Source organism: Schistocerca piceifrons, chromosome 1, assembly GCF_021461385.2.
Source record: "Schistocerca piceifrons isolate TAMUIC-IGC-003096 chromosome 1, iqSchPice1.1, whole genome shotgun sequence".
Taxonomy (NCBI): domain Eukaryota; kingdom Metazoa; phylum Arthropoda; class Insecta; order Orthoptera; family Acrididae; genus Schistocerca; species Schistocerca piceifrons.
Genome location: NC_060138.1, coordinates 13000422 through 13017353, shown reverse-complemented (window position 1 = coordinate 13017353; position 16932 = coordinate 13000422).

The following is a 16932-nucleotide window of genomic DNA, read 5'->3' as shown; positions in this document are numbered from 1 at the left end:
TTTCTGTGTTTCATGGTCAATGTGAAGGGTCAAGGGATACAGTAAACGTGAACTGGTGCATCGGAATCTAATACTGGTCTCCCAGGAGGCGCTCAAACCACAAACTCTTAGAAGATTCACTCTTCTTGTGCATAAGTCGGCATTGTCCCTTTTGTATTCAATCCCGATGCAATTTCTGTGTTTCATGCTCAATGTGAAGGTCAAAGGGATACATTTATCGTGCACCGGTGCATCGGACTCTAATACTGGTCTCCCACGAGCTGCTTAAACCACAAACACTTAAAAAATTCACTCTTCTTGTACTTATGTTGGCATTGTGCATTGTGTATTCAATCGCGGTGCGATATGTGTGTTTCATGGACAATGTGAAAGGCCAAGGGATACAGTAAACCTACACTTGTTGCATCGGAATCTCATACTGGTCTCCCAGGAGCCGCTCAAAGCACAAACTCCGAGAAGAATCATTCTTCTTGTACTTCAGTCAGCATTGTACCTTTTGTATTCAATCCCGATGCAATTTCTGTGTTTCATGGTCAATGTGAAGGTCCAAATGATACAGTCAACCTGCACTGGTGCATCGGAATCTAATACTGGTCTCTCAGGAGCCGCTCAAACCACAAACTCTTAGAAAATTCACCTTGTTGTACATAAGTCGGCATTGTCCCATTTGTATTCAATCCCGATGAGATTTCTGTATTTCATGGTCATTGTGAAGGTCAAAGGGATACAGTAAACGTGAACTGGTGCATCAGAATCTAATACTGGTCTCCCAGGAGCCGCTCAAAGCATAAACTCTTAGAGGATTCACTCTTCTTGTACTTAAGTCGGCATTGTGCCTTTTGTATTCAATCCCGACGGAAAATCTGTGTTTCATGGTCAATGTGAAGGTCCAAGGGATACAGTAAACCTGCACTGGTGCATCGGAATCTAATACTGGCCTCCCAGGAGCCGCTCAAAGCGCAGACTCTTAGAAGATTCACTCTTCTTGTACTTAAGTCGGCATTTTCCCTTTTGTATTCAAACCCTATGCAATTTCTGTGTTTCATGCTCAATGTGACGGTCCAAGGGATACAGTAAACTTGCACTGGTGAATCGAAATCTAATACTGGTCTCCCTAGAGCCGTTCAAAGTACAAACTCTTAGAAGATTCACTTTTCTTGTACTTAAGTCGGCATTGTGCATTTTGTATTCAATCCCGATGCAATTTCTGTGTTTCATGGTCAATGTGAAGGTCCAATTGATACAGTCAACCTGCACTGGTGCATTGGAATGTAATAGTGGCCTCCCAGGAGCCGCTCAAAGCACAAACTCTTAGAAGATACTCTTCTTGTTCTTTAGTCGGCATTGTGACTTTTGTATTCAATCCCGATGCAATTTCTGTGTTTCATGGTCTATGAGGAGGACCAAGGGGTACGGTAAACCTGCACTGGTTCATCAGTATCTAATGCTGGTCGTCCATGAGCCGCTCAAACCACAAACTCCTAGAAGATTCATTCTTCTTGTACTTAAGTCGGCGTTGTTCATTTTGTATTCAATCCCGATGCAATTTCTGTGTTTCATGGTCAATGTGAAGGTCCAAATGATACAGTAAACCTGCACAGGTGCATCGGAATCTAATACTGGACTCCCATGAGCCGCTCAAACCACAAAACCCTTAGAAGATTCACTCTTCTTGTACTTAAGTCAGCATTGTGCAATAAGTATTCAATCCCGATGCGATTTCTGTGTTTCATGGTCAATGTGAAGGCCCAAGGGATACATTAAACCTGCACTGGTGCATCGGAATCTGATACTGGTCTCCCAGTAGTCGCTCAAACCACAAACTCTTAGAAAATTCTCTCTTCTTGTACTGAAGTCGGCATTGTCCCTTTTGTATTCAATCCCGAAGCAATTTCTGTGTTTTATGGTCAATGTGAAGGTCAAAGGGATACACGTATCGTGCACTTGTGCATCGGAATCTAATACTGGGCTCCTAGGAGCCGCTCAAACCACAAACTCTTAGAAAATTCACTCTTCTTGTACTTAAGTTGGCATTGTGCATTTTGTATTCAATCCCGATGCGATACGTGGGTTTCATGGACAATGTGAAAGTCCAAGGGATACAGTAAACCTGCACTGGTGCATCGGAATCTAATACTGGTCTCTGAGGGGCCGCTCAAACCACAACCTCTTAGAAAATTCACCTTCTTTTACTTCATTCGGCATTGTCCCTTTTGTATTCACCCCGATGCAATTTCTATGTTTCATGGTCAATGTGAAGGTTCAAGGGATACAGTAAACCTGCACTGGTGCATCGGAATCTAATACTGGTCAGCCAGGAGCACCTCAAACCACAAACTCTTAGAAGATTTACTCTTCTTGTACCTAAGTCGGCATTGTGCTTTTGTATTCAATCCCGATGCAAACTCTGTGTTTCATAGTCAATGTGAAGGTCCAAATGATACAGTCAACGTGCACCGGTGCATCGCAATCAAATACTGGTCTCCCAGGAGCCACTCGAAGCACAAACTCTTGGAAGATTCACTCTTCTTGTACTTAAGTCGGCATTGTCCCTTTTGTATTCAATCCCGATGCAATATCTGTGTTTCATGCTCAATGTGAAGGTCCAAGGGATACAGTAAACCAGCACTCGTGCATCGAAATCTAATACTGGACTCCCATGAGCCGCTCAATCCACGAAACCCTTAGAAGATTCACTCTTCTTGTACTTAAGTAAGCATTGTGGAATAAGTATTCAATCCCGATGCGATTTCTGGGTTTCATGGTCAATGTGAAGGTCCAAGGGATACAGTAAACCTGCACTGGTGCATCGGAATCTAATACTGGTCTCCCAGGAGCCGCTCAAACCACAAACTCTTAGATAATTCACTCTTCTTGTACATAAGTAGGCATTGTGCATTTTGTATTCAATCCCGATGCGATATGTGTGTTTCATGGACAATGTGAAGGTCCAAGGGATACAGTAGACCTGCACTGGTGCATCGGAATCTCATACCGGACTCCCAGGAGCCGCTCAAACCACAAACTCCGAGAAGAATCTGTCATCTTGTACTTAAGTCAGCAATGTACATTTTGTATTCAATCCCGATGCAATTTCTGTGTTTCATGGTCAATGAGAATGTCCAAGGGATACAGTAAACGTGCACTGGTTCATCGGAATCTAATACTGGTCTCCCATGAGCCGCCTAAACCACAAACTCTTAGAAGATTCACTCTTCTTGTACTTAGGTCGGCATTGTGCATTTTTCTTTCAATCCCGATGCAATTTCTGTGTATCATGGTCAATGTGAACTTCCAAGGGATAGAGTAAACCTGCACTGGTGCATCGGAATCTAATACAGGTCGCCCAGGAGTCGCTCAAAGGACAAACTCTTTGAAGATTCACCCTTCTTGAGGTTAAGTTGGCATTGTGAGTTTTGTATTCGATCCCGATGCAATTTCTGTGTTTCATGGTCAATGTGAAGGTCCAAGGGATACAGTAAACCTGCACTGGTGCATCGGAATCTAATACTGGTCTCCCAGGAGCCGCTCAAACCACAAACTCTTAGAAAATTCACTCTTCTTGTTCTTAAGTCGGCATTGTCCCTTTTGTATTCAATCCCGATGTAAAATCTGTGTTTCATGCTCAATGTGAAGGTCCAAGGGATACAGTATGCTTGCACTGTTGAATCGGAATCTAATACTGGTCTCCCTGGAGCTGTTCAAAGTACAAACTCTTAGAAGATTCACTTTTCTTGTACTTAAGTCGGCATTCTGCCTGTTGTATTCAATTCCGGTGCAATTTCTCTCCTTCATGGCCAATGTGAAGGTCCAAGGGATACAGTAAACCTGCACTGGTGCATCGGAATCTAATACTGGACTCCCATGAGCCGCTCAATCCACAAAACCCTTAGAAGATTTACTCTTCTTGTACTTAAGTCAGCATTGTGCTATAAGTATTCAATCCCGATGCGATTTCAGGGTTTCATGGTCAATGTGAAGGTCCAAGGGATACAGTAAACCTGCACTGGTGCATCGGAATCTCATACTGGTCTCACATGAGCCGCTCAAACACAAACTCTGAGAAGAATCATTCTTCTTGTACTTAAGTCAGCATTGTACCTTTTGTATTCAATCCCGATGCAATTTCTGTGTTTCATGGTCAATGTGAAAGTCCAAATGAGACAGTCAACCTGCACTGGTGCATCAGAATCTAATATTTGTCTCCCACGAGCCGCTCAAAGCATGATCTCTTAGAAGATTCACTCTTCTTGTACTTAAGTCGGTATTGTGCATTTTGTATTCAATCCCGATGCAATTTCTATGTTTCATGGTCAATGAGAATGTCCAAGGGATACAGTAAACCTGCACTGGTTCATCGGCATCTAATACTGGTCTCCCATGAGCCGCCTAAACCACAAACTCTTAGAAGATTGACTCTTCTTGTACTTAAGTCGGCATTGTGCCTTTTGTAGTCAATCCCGATGCGATTTCTGTGTTTCATGGTCAATGTGAAGGTCCAAGGGATAGAGTAAACCTGCACTGGTGCATCGGAATCTAATACAGGTCTCCCAGGAGACGCTCAAAACACAAACTCTCCGAAGATTCACACTTCTTGAGGTTAAGTTTGCATTGTGAGTTTTGTATTCAATCCCGATGCAATTTCTGTGTTTCATGGTCAATGTGAATGTCCAAGGGATACAGTAAACCTGCACCGGTGCATCGGAATCTAATACTGGTCTCCCAGGAGCCGCTCAAACCACAATCTCTTACAAAATTCACCACTCTTGTACTTAAGTCGGCATTGTCACTTTTGTATTCAATCCCGATGCAATTTCTGTGTTTCATGGTCAATGTGAAGTTCCAAGGGATACAGTAAACGTGCACTGGTGGATCTGAATCTAATACTGGTCTAGCAGGAGCTGCTCAAAGCACAAACTCTTAGAAGTTTCACTCTTCTTCTACTTAAGTCGGCATTGTGTCTTTTGTATTCAATCCCGATGTAATTTCTGTGTTTCAAATTCAATGTGAAGGTCCAAGGGATACAGTTAATCAGCACTGGTCCATCGGAATCTAATACTGGTCTCCCAGGAGCCGCTCAAATCAGAAATTCTTAGAAGATTCACCCTTCTTGTACTTAAGTCGGCATAGTCCCTTTTGTATTCAATCCCGATGCACTTTCTGTGTTTCATGCTCAATGTGAAAGTGCAAGGGATACAGTAAACATGCACTGGTGCATCGGAATCTAATACTGGTCTGCCAGGAGCCGCTCAAACCACAAACTCTTAGAAAATTCACTGTTCTTGCACTTATGTCGGCATTGTCCCATTTGTATTCAATCCCAAAGCAACTTTTGTGTTTCATGGTCAATGTGAAGGTCCAAGGGATACAGTAAACTTGAACTGGTGCATCGGAATCTAATACTGGTCTCCCAGGAGCCGCTCAAAGCACTATATCTTCGAAGATTTACTCTTCTTGTACTTAAGTTGGCATTCTGCCTTTAGTATTCAATACTCATGCAATTTCTGTGTTTCATGGTCAGTGTGAAGGTCGAAGCGACACAGTAAACCTCCACTGGTGCATCGGAATCTAGTTCTGGTCACCTTGGAGCCGCTCAAACAACAAACTCTTAGAAGATTCACTTTTCTTGTACTTAAGTCGGCATTGTCCCTTTTGTATTGAATCCCGATGCAATTTCTGTGTTTCATGGTCAATGTGAAGGTCAAAGGGATACAGTAAACGTGTACTGGTGCATCGGAATCTAATACAGGTCTCCCAGGAGACGCTCAAAGCACAAACTCTTCGAAGATTCACACTTCTTGAGGTTAAGTTGGCATTGTGAGTTTTGTATTCAATCGCGATGCAATTTCTGTGTTTCATGGTCAATTTGAAGGTCCAAATGATACAGTCAACCTGCACTGGTGCATCAGAATCTAATACTGGTCTCCCAGGAGCCGCTCAAAGCATAAACTCTTAGAAGATTCACTCTTCTTGTACTTAAGTCGGTATTGTGCATTTTGTATTCAATCCCGATGCAATTTCTATGTTTCATGGTCAAGGAGAATGTCCAAGGGATACAGTAAACCTGCATTGGTTCATCGGAATCTAATACTGGTCTCCCATGAGCCGCCGAAACCACAAACTCTTAGAAGATTCACTCTTCTTGTACTTAAGTCGGCATTGTGCCTTTTGTATTCAATCCCGACGGAAAATCTGTGTTTCATGGTCAATGTGAAGGTTCAAGGGATGCAGTAAACCTGCACTGGTGCATCGGAATCTACTACAGGTCAGCCAGGAACTGCTCAAACCACAAACTCTTAGAAGATTCACTCTTCTTGTACTTAAGTCGGAATTGTGCTTTTGTATTCAATCCCGAAGCCATCTCTGTGTTTCATAGTCAATGTGAAGGTCCAAATGATACAGTCAACGTGCACTGGTGCATCGCAATCCAATACTGGTCTCCCAGGAGCCGCTCAAAGCACAAACTCTTAGAAGATTCACTCTTCTTGTACTTAAGTCGGCATTGTGCCTTATGTATTCAATCCCGATGCAATTTCTGTGTTTCATGGTCAATGTGAAGGGTCAAGGGATACAGTAAACGTGCACTGGTGCATCGGAATCTAATACTGGTCTCCCAGGAGGCGCTGAAACCACAAACTCTTAGAAGGTTCACTCTTCTTGTACTTAAGTCGGTATTGTCCCTTTTGTATTCAATCCCGATGTAATATCTGTGTTTCATGCTCAATGTGAAGGTCCAAGGGATACAGTAAACTTGCACTGGTGCATCGGAATCTAATACTGGTCTCCCTGGAGCTGTTCAAAGTACAAACTCTTAGAAGATTCACTTTTCTTGTACTTAAGTCGGCATTCTGCCTGTTGTATTCAATTCCGATGCAATTTCTGTGCTTCATGGTCAATGTGAAGGTCCAAGGGATACAGTAAACCAGCACTGGTGCATCGGAATCTAATACTGTACTCCCATGGGCCGCTCAAACCACAAAACCCTTAGAAGATTCACTCTTCTTGTACTTTAGTCAGCATTGTGCAATAAGTATTCAATCCCGATGCGATTTCTGTGTTTCATGGTCAATGTGAAGGTCCAAGGGATACATAAAACCTGCACTGGTGCATCGGAATCTGATATTGGTCTCCCAGGAGCCGCTCAAACCACAAACTCTTAGAAAATTCACTCTTCTTGCACTTATGTCGGCATTGTCCCTTTTGTATTCAATCCCAAAGCAACTTTTGTGTTTCATGGTCAATGTGAAGGTCCAAGGGATACAGTAAACGTGAACTGGTGCATCGGAATCTACTTCTGGTCACCCTGGAGCCGCTCAAACCACAAACTCTTAGAAGATTCACTTTTCTTGTACTTAAGTCGGCATTGTCCCTTTTGTATTGAATCCCGATGCAATTTCTGTGTTTCATGGTCAATGTGAAGGTCAAAGGGATACAGTAAACGTGTACTGGTGCATCGGAATCTAATACAGGTCTCCCAGGAGACGCTCAAAGCACAAACTCTTCGAAGATTCACACTTCTTGAGGTTAAGTTGGCATTGTGAGTTTTGTATTCAATCGCGATGCAATTTCTGTGTTTCATGGTCAATTTGAAGGTCCAAATGATACAGTCAACCTGCACTGGTGCATCAGAATCTAATACTGGTCTCCCAGGAGCCGCTCAAAGCATAAACTCTTAGAAGATTCACTCTTCTTGTACTTAAGTCGGTATTGTGCATTTTGTATTCAATCCCGATGCAATTTCTTTGTTTCATGGTCAAGGAGAATGTCCAAGGTATATAGTAAACCTGCACTGGTTCATCGGAATCTAATACTCGTCTCCCATGAGCCGCCCAAACCACAAACTCTTAGAAGATTCACTCTTCTTGTACTTAAGTCGGCATTGTGCCTTTTGTATTCAATCCCGACGGAAAATCTGTGTTTCATGGTCAATGTGAAGCTTCAAGGGATACAGTAAACCTAGTAAACCTGCACTGGTGCATCGGAATCTACTACAGGACAGCCAGGAACTGCTCAAACCACAAACTCTTAGAAGATTCACTCTTCTTGTACTTAAGTCGGCATTGTGCTTTTGTATTCAATCCCGAAGCAATCTCTGTGTTTCATAGTCAATGTGAAGGTCCAAATGATACAGTCAACGTGCACTGGTGCATCGCAATCTAATACTGGTCTCCCAGGAGCCGCTCAAAGCACAAACTCTTAGAAGATTCATTCTTCTTGTTCTTAAGTAGGCATTGTCCCATTTGTGTTCAATCCCGATACAATCTCTGTGTTTCATGGTCAATGTGAAGTTCCAAGGGATACAGTAAACCTGCACTGGTTCATCGGAATCTAATACTGGTCTCCCAGGAGCCGCTCAAACACAAACTCTTAGGAGATTCACTCTGCTTCTACTTAAGTCGGTATTGTCCCTTTTGTATTCAATCCCGATGTAATATCTGTGTTTCATGCTTAATGTGAAGGTCCAAGGGATACAGTAACCTTGCACTGGTGCATCGGAATCTAATACTGGTCTCCCTGGAGCTGTTCAAAGTACAAACTCTTAGAAGATTCACTTTTCTTGTACTGAAGTCGGCATTCTGCCTGTTGTATTCAATTCCGATGCAATTTCTGTGCTTCATGGTCAATGTGAAGGTCCAAGGGATACAGTAAACCAGCACTGGTGCGTCGGAATCTAATACTGTACTCCCATGGGCCGCTCAAACCACAAAACCCTTAGAAGATTCACTCTTCTTGTACTTTAGTCAGCATTGTGCAATAAGTATTCAATCCCGATGCTATTTTAGTGTTTCATGGTCAATGTGAAGGTCCAAGGAATACAGTAAACCTGCACTGGTGCATCGGAATCTAATACTGATCTCCCAGGAGCCGCTCAAACCACAAACTCTTAGAAAATTCACTCTTCTTGTACTTAAGTCGGCATTGTCTCTTTTGTATTCAATCCCGATGCAATTTCTGTGTTTCATTGTCAATGTGGAGGTCAAAGGGATACATTTATCGTGCACTGGTCCATCGGACTCTAATACTGGTCTCCCAGGAACCGCTCAAACCACAAACTCTTAAAAAATTCACTCTTCTTGTACTTAAGTTGGCATTGTGCATTTTGTATTCAATCCCGATGCGATATGTGTGTTTCATGGACAATGTGAAGGGCCAAGGGATACAGTAAACCTGCACTGGTGCATCGGAATCTCATACTGGTCTCCCAGGAGCCGCTCAAAGCACAATTTCCGAGAAGAATCTTTCTTCTTGTACTTAAGTCAGCATTGTACCTTTTGTACTCAATCCCGATGCAATTTCTGTGTGTCATGGTCAATGTGAAGGTCCAAATGATACAGTCTACCTGCACTGGTGCATCTGAACCTAATACTGGTCTCCCAGGGGCCGCTCAAAGCATAAACTCTTAGAAGATTCACTCTTCTTGTACTTAAGTCGGCATTGTGCTTTTGTATTCAATCCCGAAGCAATCTCTGTGTTTCATAGTCAATGTGAAGGTCCAAATGATACAGTCAACGTGCACTGGTGCATCGCAATCTAATACTGGTCTCCCAGGAGCCGCTCAAAGCACAAACTCTTAGAAGATTCCCTCTTCTTGTAATTAAGTCGGCATTGTGCCTTATGTATTCAATCCCGATGCAATTTCTGTGTTTCATGGTCAATGGGAAGGGTCAAGGGATACAGTAAACGTGAACTGGTGCATCAGAATCTAATACTGGTCTCCCAGGAGGCGCTCAAACCACAAACTCTTAGAAGATTCACTCTTCTTGTGCTTAAGTCGGCATTGTCCCTTTTGTATTCAATCCCGATGCATTTTTTGTGTTTCATGGTCAATGTGAAGGTCAAAGGGATACATTTATCGTGCACTGGTGCATCGGACTCTAATACTGGTCTCCGAGGAGCCGCTCAACCACAAACACTTAAAAAACTCACTCTTCTTGTACTTAAGTTGGCATTGTGCATTTTCTATTAAATCTCGTTGCGATATGTGTCGTTTCATGGACAATGTGAAGGGCCAAGGGATACAGTAAACCTGCACTGGTGGATCGGAATCTCATACTGGTCTCCCAGGAGCCGCTCAAAGCACAAACTCCGAGAAGAATCATTCTTCTTGTACTTAAGTCAGCATTGTACCTTTTGTATTCGATCCCGATGCAATTTTTGTGTTTCATGGTCAATGTGAAGGTCCAAATGATACAGTCAACCTGCACTGGTGCATCAGAATCTAATACTGGTCTCCCAGGAGCCGCTCAAAGCATAAACTCTTAGAGGATTCACTCTTCTTGTACTTAAGTCGGTATTGTGCATTTTGTATTCAATCCCGATGCAATTTCTATGTTTCATGGTCAATGGTAATGTCCAAGGGATACAGTAAACCTGCACTGGTTCATCGGAATCTAATACTGGTCTCCCATGAGCAGCCCAAACCACAAACTCTTAGAAGATTCACTCTTCTTGTACTTAAGTCGGCATTGTGCCTTTTGTATTCAATCCCGACGGAATTTCTGTGTTTCATGGTCAATGTGAAGGTCCAAGGGATACAGTAAACCTGCAATGGTGCATCGGAATCTAATACTGGTCTCTCAGAAGCCGCTCAAACCACAAACTCTTAGAAAACTCACCTTCTTGTACTTAAGTCGGCATAGTCCCATTTGTATTCAATCCCGATGTGATTTCTGTATTTCATGGTCAATGTGAAGGTCAAAAACATACAGTAAAGGTGCACTAGTGCATCGAAATCTAATACAGGTCTCCCAGGAGGCGCTCAAAACACAACTCTCGGAGGATTCACACTTCTTGAGGTTAAGTTGGCATTGTGAGTTATGTATTCAATCCCGATGCAATATCTGTGTTTCATGGTCAATGTGAAGGTTCAAGGGATACAGTAAACCTGCACTGGTGCATCGGAATCTAATACAGGTCAGCCAGGAACCGCTCAAACCACAAACACTTAGAAGATTCACTCTTCTTGTACTTAAGTCGGCATTGTGCTTTTGTATTCAATGCCGAAGCAATCTCTGTGTTTCATAGTCAATGTGAAGGTCCAAAAGATACAGTCAACGTGCACTGGTGCATCGGAATCTAATACTGATCTCCCAGGAGCCGCTCAAACCACAAACTCTTAGAAAATTCACTCTTCTTGTACTTAATTCGGTATTGTCCCTTTTGTATTCAATCCCGATTCAATTTCTGTCTTTCATGGTCTATGTGAAATTCCAAATGATACAGTCAACCTGCACAGGTGCATCGGAATATAATACTGGTCTCCCAGGAGCCGCTCAAAGCACTAAATCTTCGAAGATTCACCCTTCTTGTACTTAAGTTGGCATTCTGCCTTTAGTATTCAATACTCATGCAATTTCTGTGTTTCATGGTCAGTGTGAAGTTCGAAGCGACACAGTAAACATCCACTGGTGCATCGGAATCTAGTTCTGGTCACCCTGGAGCCGCTCAAACCACAAACTCTTAGAAGATTCACTTTTCTTGTACTTAAGTCGGCATTGTCCCTTTTGTATTCAATCTCGACGGAAAGTCTGTGTTTCATGGTCAATGTGAAGGTTCAAGGGATACAGTAAACCTGCACTGGTGCATCGGAATCTAATACTGGTCTCCCAGGAGGCGCTGAAACCACAAACTCTTAGAAGGTTCACTCTTCTTGTACTTAAGTCGGTATTGTCCCTTTTGTATTCAATCCCGATGTAATATCTGTGTTTCATGGTCAATGTGAAGGTCAAAGGGATACAGTGAACCTGCACTGGTTCATCGGAATCTAATACTGGTCTCCCATGAGCCGCCCAAACCACAAACTCTTAGAAGATTCACTCTTCTTGTACTTAAGTCGGCATTGTGCCTTTTGTATTCAATCTCGACGGAAAGTCTGTGTTTCATGGTCAATGTGAAGGTTCAAGGGATACAGTAAACCTGCACTGGTGCATCGGAATCTACTACAGGTCAGCCAGGAACTGCTCAAACCACAAACTCTTAGAAGGTTCACTCTTCTTGTACTTAAGTCGGCATTGTGCTTTTGTATTCAATCCCGAAGCAATCTCTGTGTTTCATAGTCAATGTGAAGGTCCAAATGATACAGTCAACGTGCACTGGTGCATCGCAATCTAATACTGGTCTCCCAGGAGCCGCTCAAAGCACAAACTCTTAGAAGATTCACTCTTCTTGTACTTAAGTGGGCATTGTGCGTTATGTATTCAATCCCGATGCAATTTCTGTGTTTCATGGTCAATGTGAAGGGTCAAGGGATACAGTAAACGTGCACTGGTGCATCGGAATCTAATACTGGTCTCCCAGGAGGCGCTGAAACCACAAACTCTTAGAAGGTTCACTCTTCTTGTACTTAAGTCGGTATTGTCCCTTTTGTATTCAATCCCGATGTAATATCTGTGTTTCATGCTCAATGTGAAGGTCCAAGGGATACAGTAAACTTGCACTGGTGCATCGGAATCTAATACTGGTCTCCCTGGAGCTGTTCAAAGTACAAACTCTTAGAAGATTCACTTTTCTTGTACTTAAGTCGGCATTCTGCCTGTTGTATTCAATTCCGATGCAATTTCTGTGCTTCATGGTCAATGTGAAGGTCCAAGGGATACAGTAAACCAGCACTGGTGCATCGGAATCTAATACTGTACTCCCATGGGCCGCTCAAGCCACAAAACCCTTAGAAGATTCACTCTTCTTGTACTTTAGTCAGCACTGTGCAATAAGTATTCAATCCCGATGCGATTGCTGTGTTTCGTGGTCAATGTGAAGGTCCAAGGGATACATAAAACCTGCACTGGTGCATCGGAATCTGATATTGGTCTCCCAGGAGCCGCTCAAACCACAAACTCTTAGAAAATTCACTCTTCTTGTACTTAAGTCGGCATTGTCACTTTTGTATTCAATCCCGATGCAATTTCAGTGTTTCATGGTCAATGTGAAGGTCCAAGGAATACAGTAAACCTGCACTGGTGCATCGGAATCTAATACTGATCTCCCAGGAGCCGCTCAAACCACAAACTCTTAGAAAATTCACTCTTCTTGTACTTAAGTCGGCATTGTCCCTTTTGTATTCAATCCCGATGCAATTTCTGTGTTTCATGGTCAATGTGAAGGCCAAAGGGATACATTTATCGTGCACTGGTCCATCGGACTCTAATACTGGTCTCCCAGGAACCGCTCAAACCACAAACTCTTAAAAAATTCACTCTTCTTGTACTTAAGTTGGCATTGTGCATTTTGTATTCGATCCCGATGCGATATGTGTGTTTCATGGACAATGTGAATGGCCAAGGGATACAGTAAACCTGCACTGGTGCATCGGAATCTCATACGTGTCTCCCAGGAGCCGCTCAAAGCACAAACTCCGAGAAGAATCTTTCTTCTTGTACTTAAGTCAGCATTGTACCTTTTGTATTCAATCCCGATGCAATTTCTGTGTTTCATGGTCAATGTGAAGGTCCAAATGGTACAGTCAACCTGCACTCGTGCATCAGAATTTAATACTGGTCTCCCAGGAGTCGCTCAAAGAATAAACTCTTAGAAGATTCACTCTTCTTGTACTTAAGTCGGTATTGTGCATTTTCTATTCAATCCCGATGCAATTTCTATGTTTCATGGTCAGTGAGAATGTCCAACGGATACAGTAAACCTGCACTGGTTCATTGGAATCTAATACTGGTCTCCCATGAGCCGCCCAAACTACAAACTCTTAGAAGATTCACTCTTCTTGTACTTAAGTCGGCATTGTGCCTTTTGTATTCAATCCCGACGGAAAATCTGTTTTTCATGGTCAATGTGAAGGTCCAAGGGATACAGTAAACCTGCACTGGTGCATCGGAATCTAATACTGGTCTCTCAGGAGCCGCTCAAACCACGAACTGTTAAAAAATTCACTCTTCTTGTACTTAAGTTGGCATTGTGCATTTTGTATTCAATCCCGATGCGATATGTGTGTTTCATGGACAATGTGAAGGGCCAAGGGATACAGTAAACCTGCACTGGTGCATCGGAATCCCATACTGGTCTCCCAGGAGCCGCTCAAAGCAAATTTTTCCGAGAAGAATCTTTCTTCTTGTACTTAAGTCAGCATTGTACCTTTTGTATTCAATCCCAATGCAATTTCTGTGTGTCATGGTCAATGTGAAGGTCCAAATGATACAGTCTACCTGCACTGGTGCATCAGAACCTAATACTGGTCTCCCAGGGGCCGCTCAAAGCATAAACTCTTAGAAGATTCACTCTTGTTGTAGTTAAGTCGGTATTGTGCATTTTGTATTCAATCAGGATGCAATTTCTATGTTTCATGGTCAATGAGAATGTCCAAGGGATACAGTAAACCTGCACTGGTTCATCGGAATCTAATACTGGTCTCCCATGAGCCGCCCAAACCACAAACTCTTAGAAGATTCACTCTTCTTGTACTTAAGTCTGCATTGTGCCTTTTGTATTCAATCCCGACGGAAAATCTGTGTTTCATAGTCAATGTGAAGGTCTAAATGATACAGTCAACGTGCACTGGTATATCGCAATCTAATACTGGTCTCCCAGGAGCCGCTCAAAGCACAAACTCTTAAAAGATTCACTCTTCTTGTACTTAAGTCGGCATTGTGCCTTATGTATTCAATCCCGATGCAATTTCTGTGTTTCATGGTCAATATGAAGGGTCAAGGGATACAGTAAACGTGCACTGGTGCATCGGAATCTAATACTGGTCTCTCAGGAGCCGCTCAAACCACAAACTCTTAAAAAATTCACCTTCTTGTACTTAAGTCGGCATTGTCCCTTTTGTATTCAATCCCGATGAGATTTCTGTGTTTCATGGTCAATGTGAAGGTTCAAGGGATACAGTAAACCTGCACTGGTGCATCGGAACGTAATACAGGTCAGCCAGGAGGCGCTCAAACCAGAAACTCTTAGAAGATTCACTCTTCTTGTACTTAAGTCGGCATTGTGCTTTTGTATTCAATCCCGAAGCAATCTCTGTGTTTCATAGTCAATGTGAAGGTCCAAATGATACAGTCAACGTGCGCTGGTGCATCGCAATCTAATACTGGTCTCCCAGGAGCCGCTCAAAGCACAAACTCTTAGAAGATTCACTCTTCTTGTACTTAAGTCGGCATTGTGCCTTATGTATTCAATCCCGATGGAATTTCAGTGTTTCATGGTCAATGGGAAGGGTCAAGGGATACAGTAAACGTGAACTGGTGCAACAGAATCTAATACTGGTCCCCCAGGAGGCGCTCAAACCACAAACTCTTAGAAGATTCACTCTTCTTGTGCTTAAGTCGGCAGTGTCCCTTTTGTATTCAATCCCGATGCATTTTTTGTGTTTCATGGTCAATGTGAAGGTCAGAGGGATACATTTATCGTGCACTGGTGCATCGGACTCTAATACTGATCTCCGAGGAGCCGCTCAAACCACAAACACTTAAAAAACTCACTCTTCTTGTACTTAAGTTGGCATTGTGCATTTTCTATTAAATCTCGTTGCGATATGTGTGTTTCATGGACAATGTCAAGGGCCAAGGGATACAGTAAACCTGCACTGGTGCATCGGAATCTCATACTGGTCTCCCAGGAGCCGCTCAAAGCACAAACTCCGAGAAGAATCATTCTTCTTGTACTTAAGTCAGCATTGTACCTTTTGTATTCGATCCCGATGCAATTTCTGTGTTTCATGGTCAATGTGAAGGTCCAAATGATACAGTCAACCTGCACTGGAGCATCAGAATCTAATACTGATCTCCCAGGAGCCGCTCAAACCACAAACTCTTAGATAATTCACTCTTCTTGTACTTAATTCGGTATTGTCCCTTTTGTATTCAATCCCGATGCAATTTCTGTCTTTCATGGTCTATGTGAAATTCCAAATGATACAGTCAACCTGCACAGGTGCATCGGAATATAATACTGGTCTCCCAGGAGCCGCTCAAAGCACTAAATCTTCGAAGATTCACTCTTCTTGTACTTAAGTTGGCATTCTGCCTTTAGTATTCAATACTCATGCAATTTCTGTGTTTCATGGTCAGTGTGAAGGTCGAAGCGACACAGTAAACCTCCACTGGTGCATCGGAATCTAGTTCTGGTCACCCTGGAGCCGCTCAAACCACAAACTCTTAGAAGATTAACTTTTGTTGTACTTAAGTCGGCATTGTCCCTTTCGTATTGAATCCCGATGCAATTTCTGTGTTTCATGGTCAATGTGAAGGTCAAAGGGATACAGTAAACGTGTACTGGTGCATCGGAATCTAATACAGGTCTCCCAGGAGACGCTCAAAGCACGAACTCGTCGAAGATTCACACTTCTTGAGGTTAAGTTGGCATTGTGAGTTTTGTCTTCAATCGTGATGCAATTTCTGTGTTTCATGGTCAATTTGAAGGTCCAAATGATACAGTCAACCTGCACTGGTGCATCAGAATCTAATACTGGTCTCCCAGGAGCCGCTCAAAGCATAAACTCTTAGAAGATTCACTCTTATTGTAATTAAGTCGGTCTTGTGCATTTTGTATTCAATCCCGATGGAATTTCTATGTTTCATGGTCAAGGAGAATGTCCAAGGGATACAGTAAACCTGCACTGGTTCATCGGAATCTAATACTGGTCTCCCATGAGTCGCCCAAACCACAAACTCTTAGAAGATTCACTCTTCTTGTACTTAAGTCAGCATTGTGCCTTTTGTATTCAATCTCGACGGAAAATCTGTGTTTCATGGTCAATGTGAAGGTTCAAGGGATACAGTAAACCTGCACTGGTGCATCGGAATCTACTACAGGTCAGCCAGGAACTGCTCAAACCACAAACTCTTAGAAGATTCACTCTTCTTGTACTTAAGTCGGCATTGTGCTTTTGTATTCAATCCCGAAGCAATCTCTGTGTTTCATAGTCAATGTGAAGGTCCAAATGATACAGTCAACGTGCACTGGTGCATCGCAATCTAATACTGG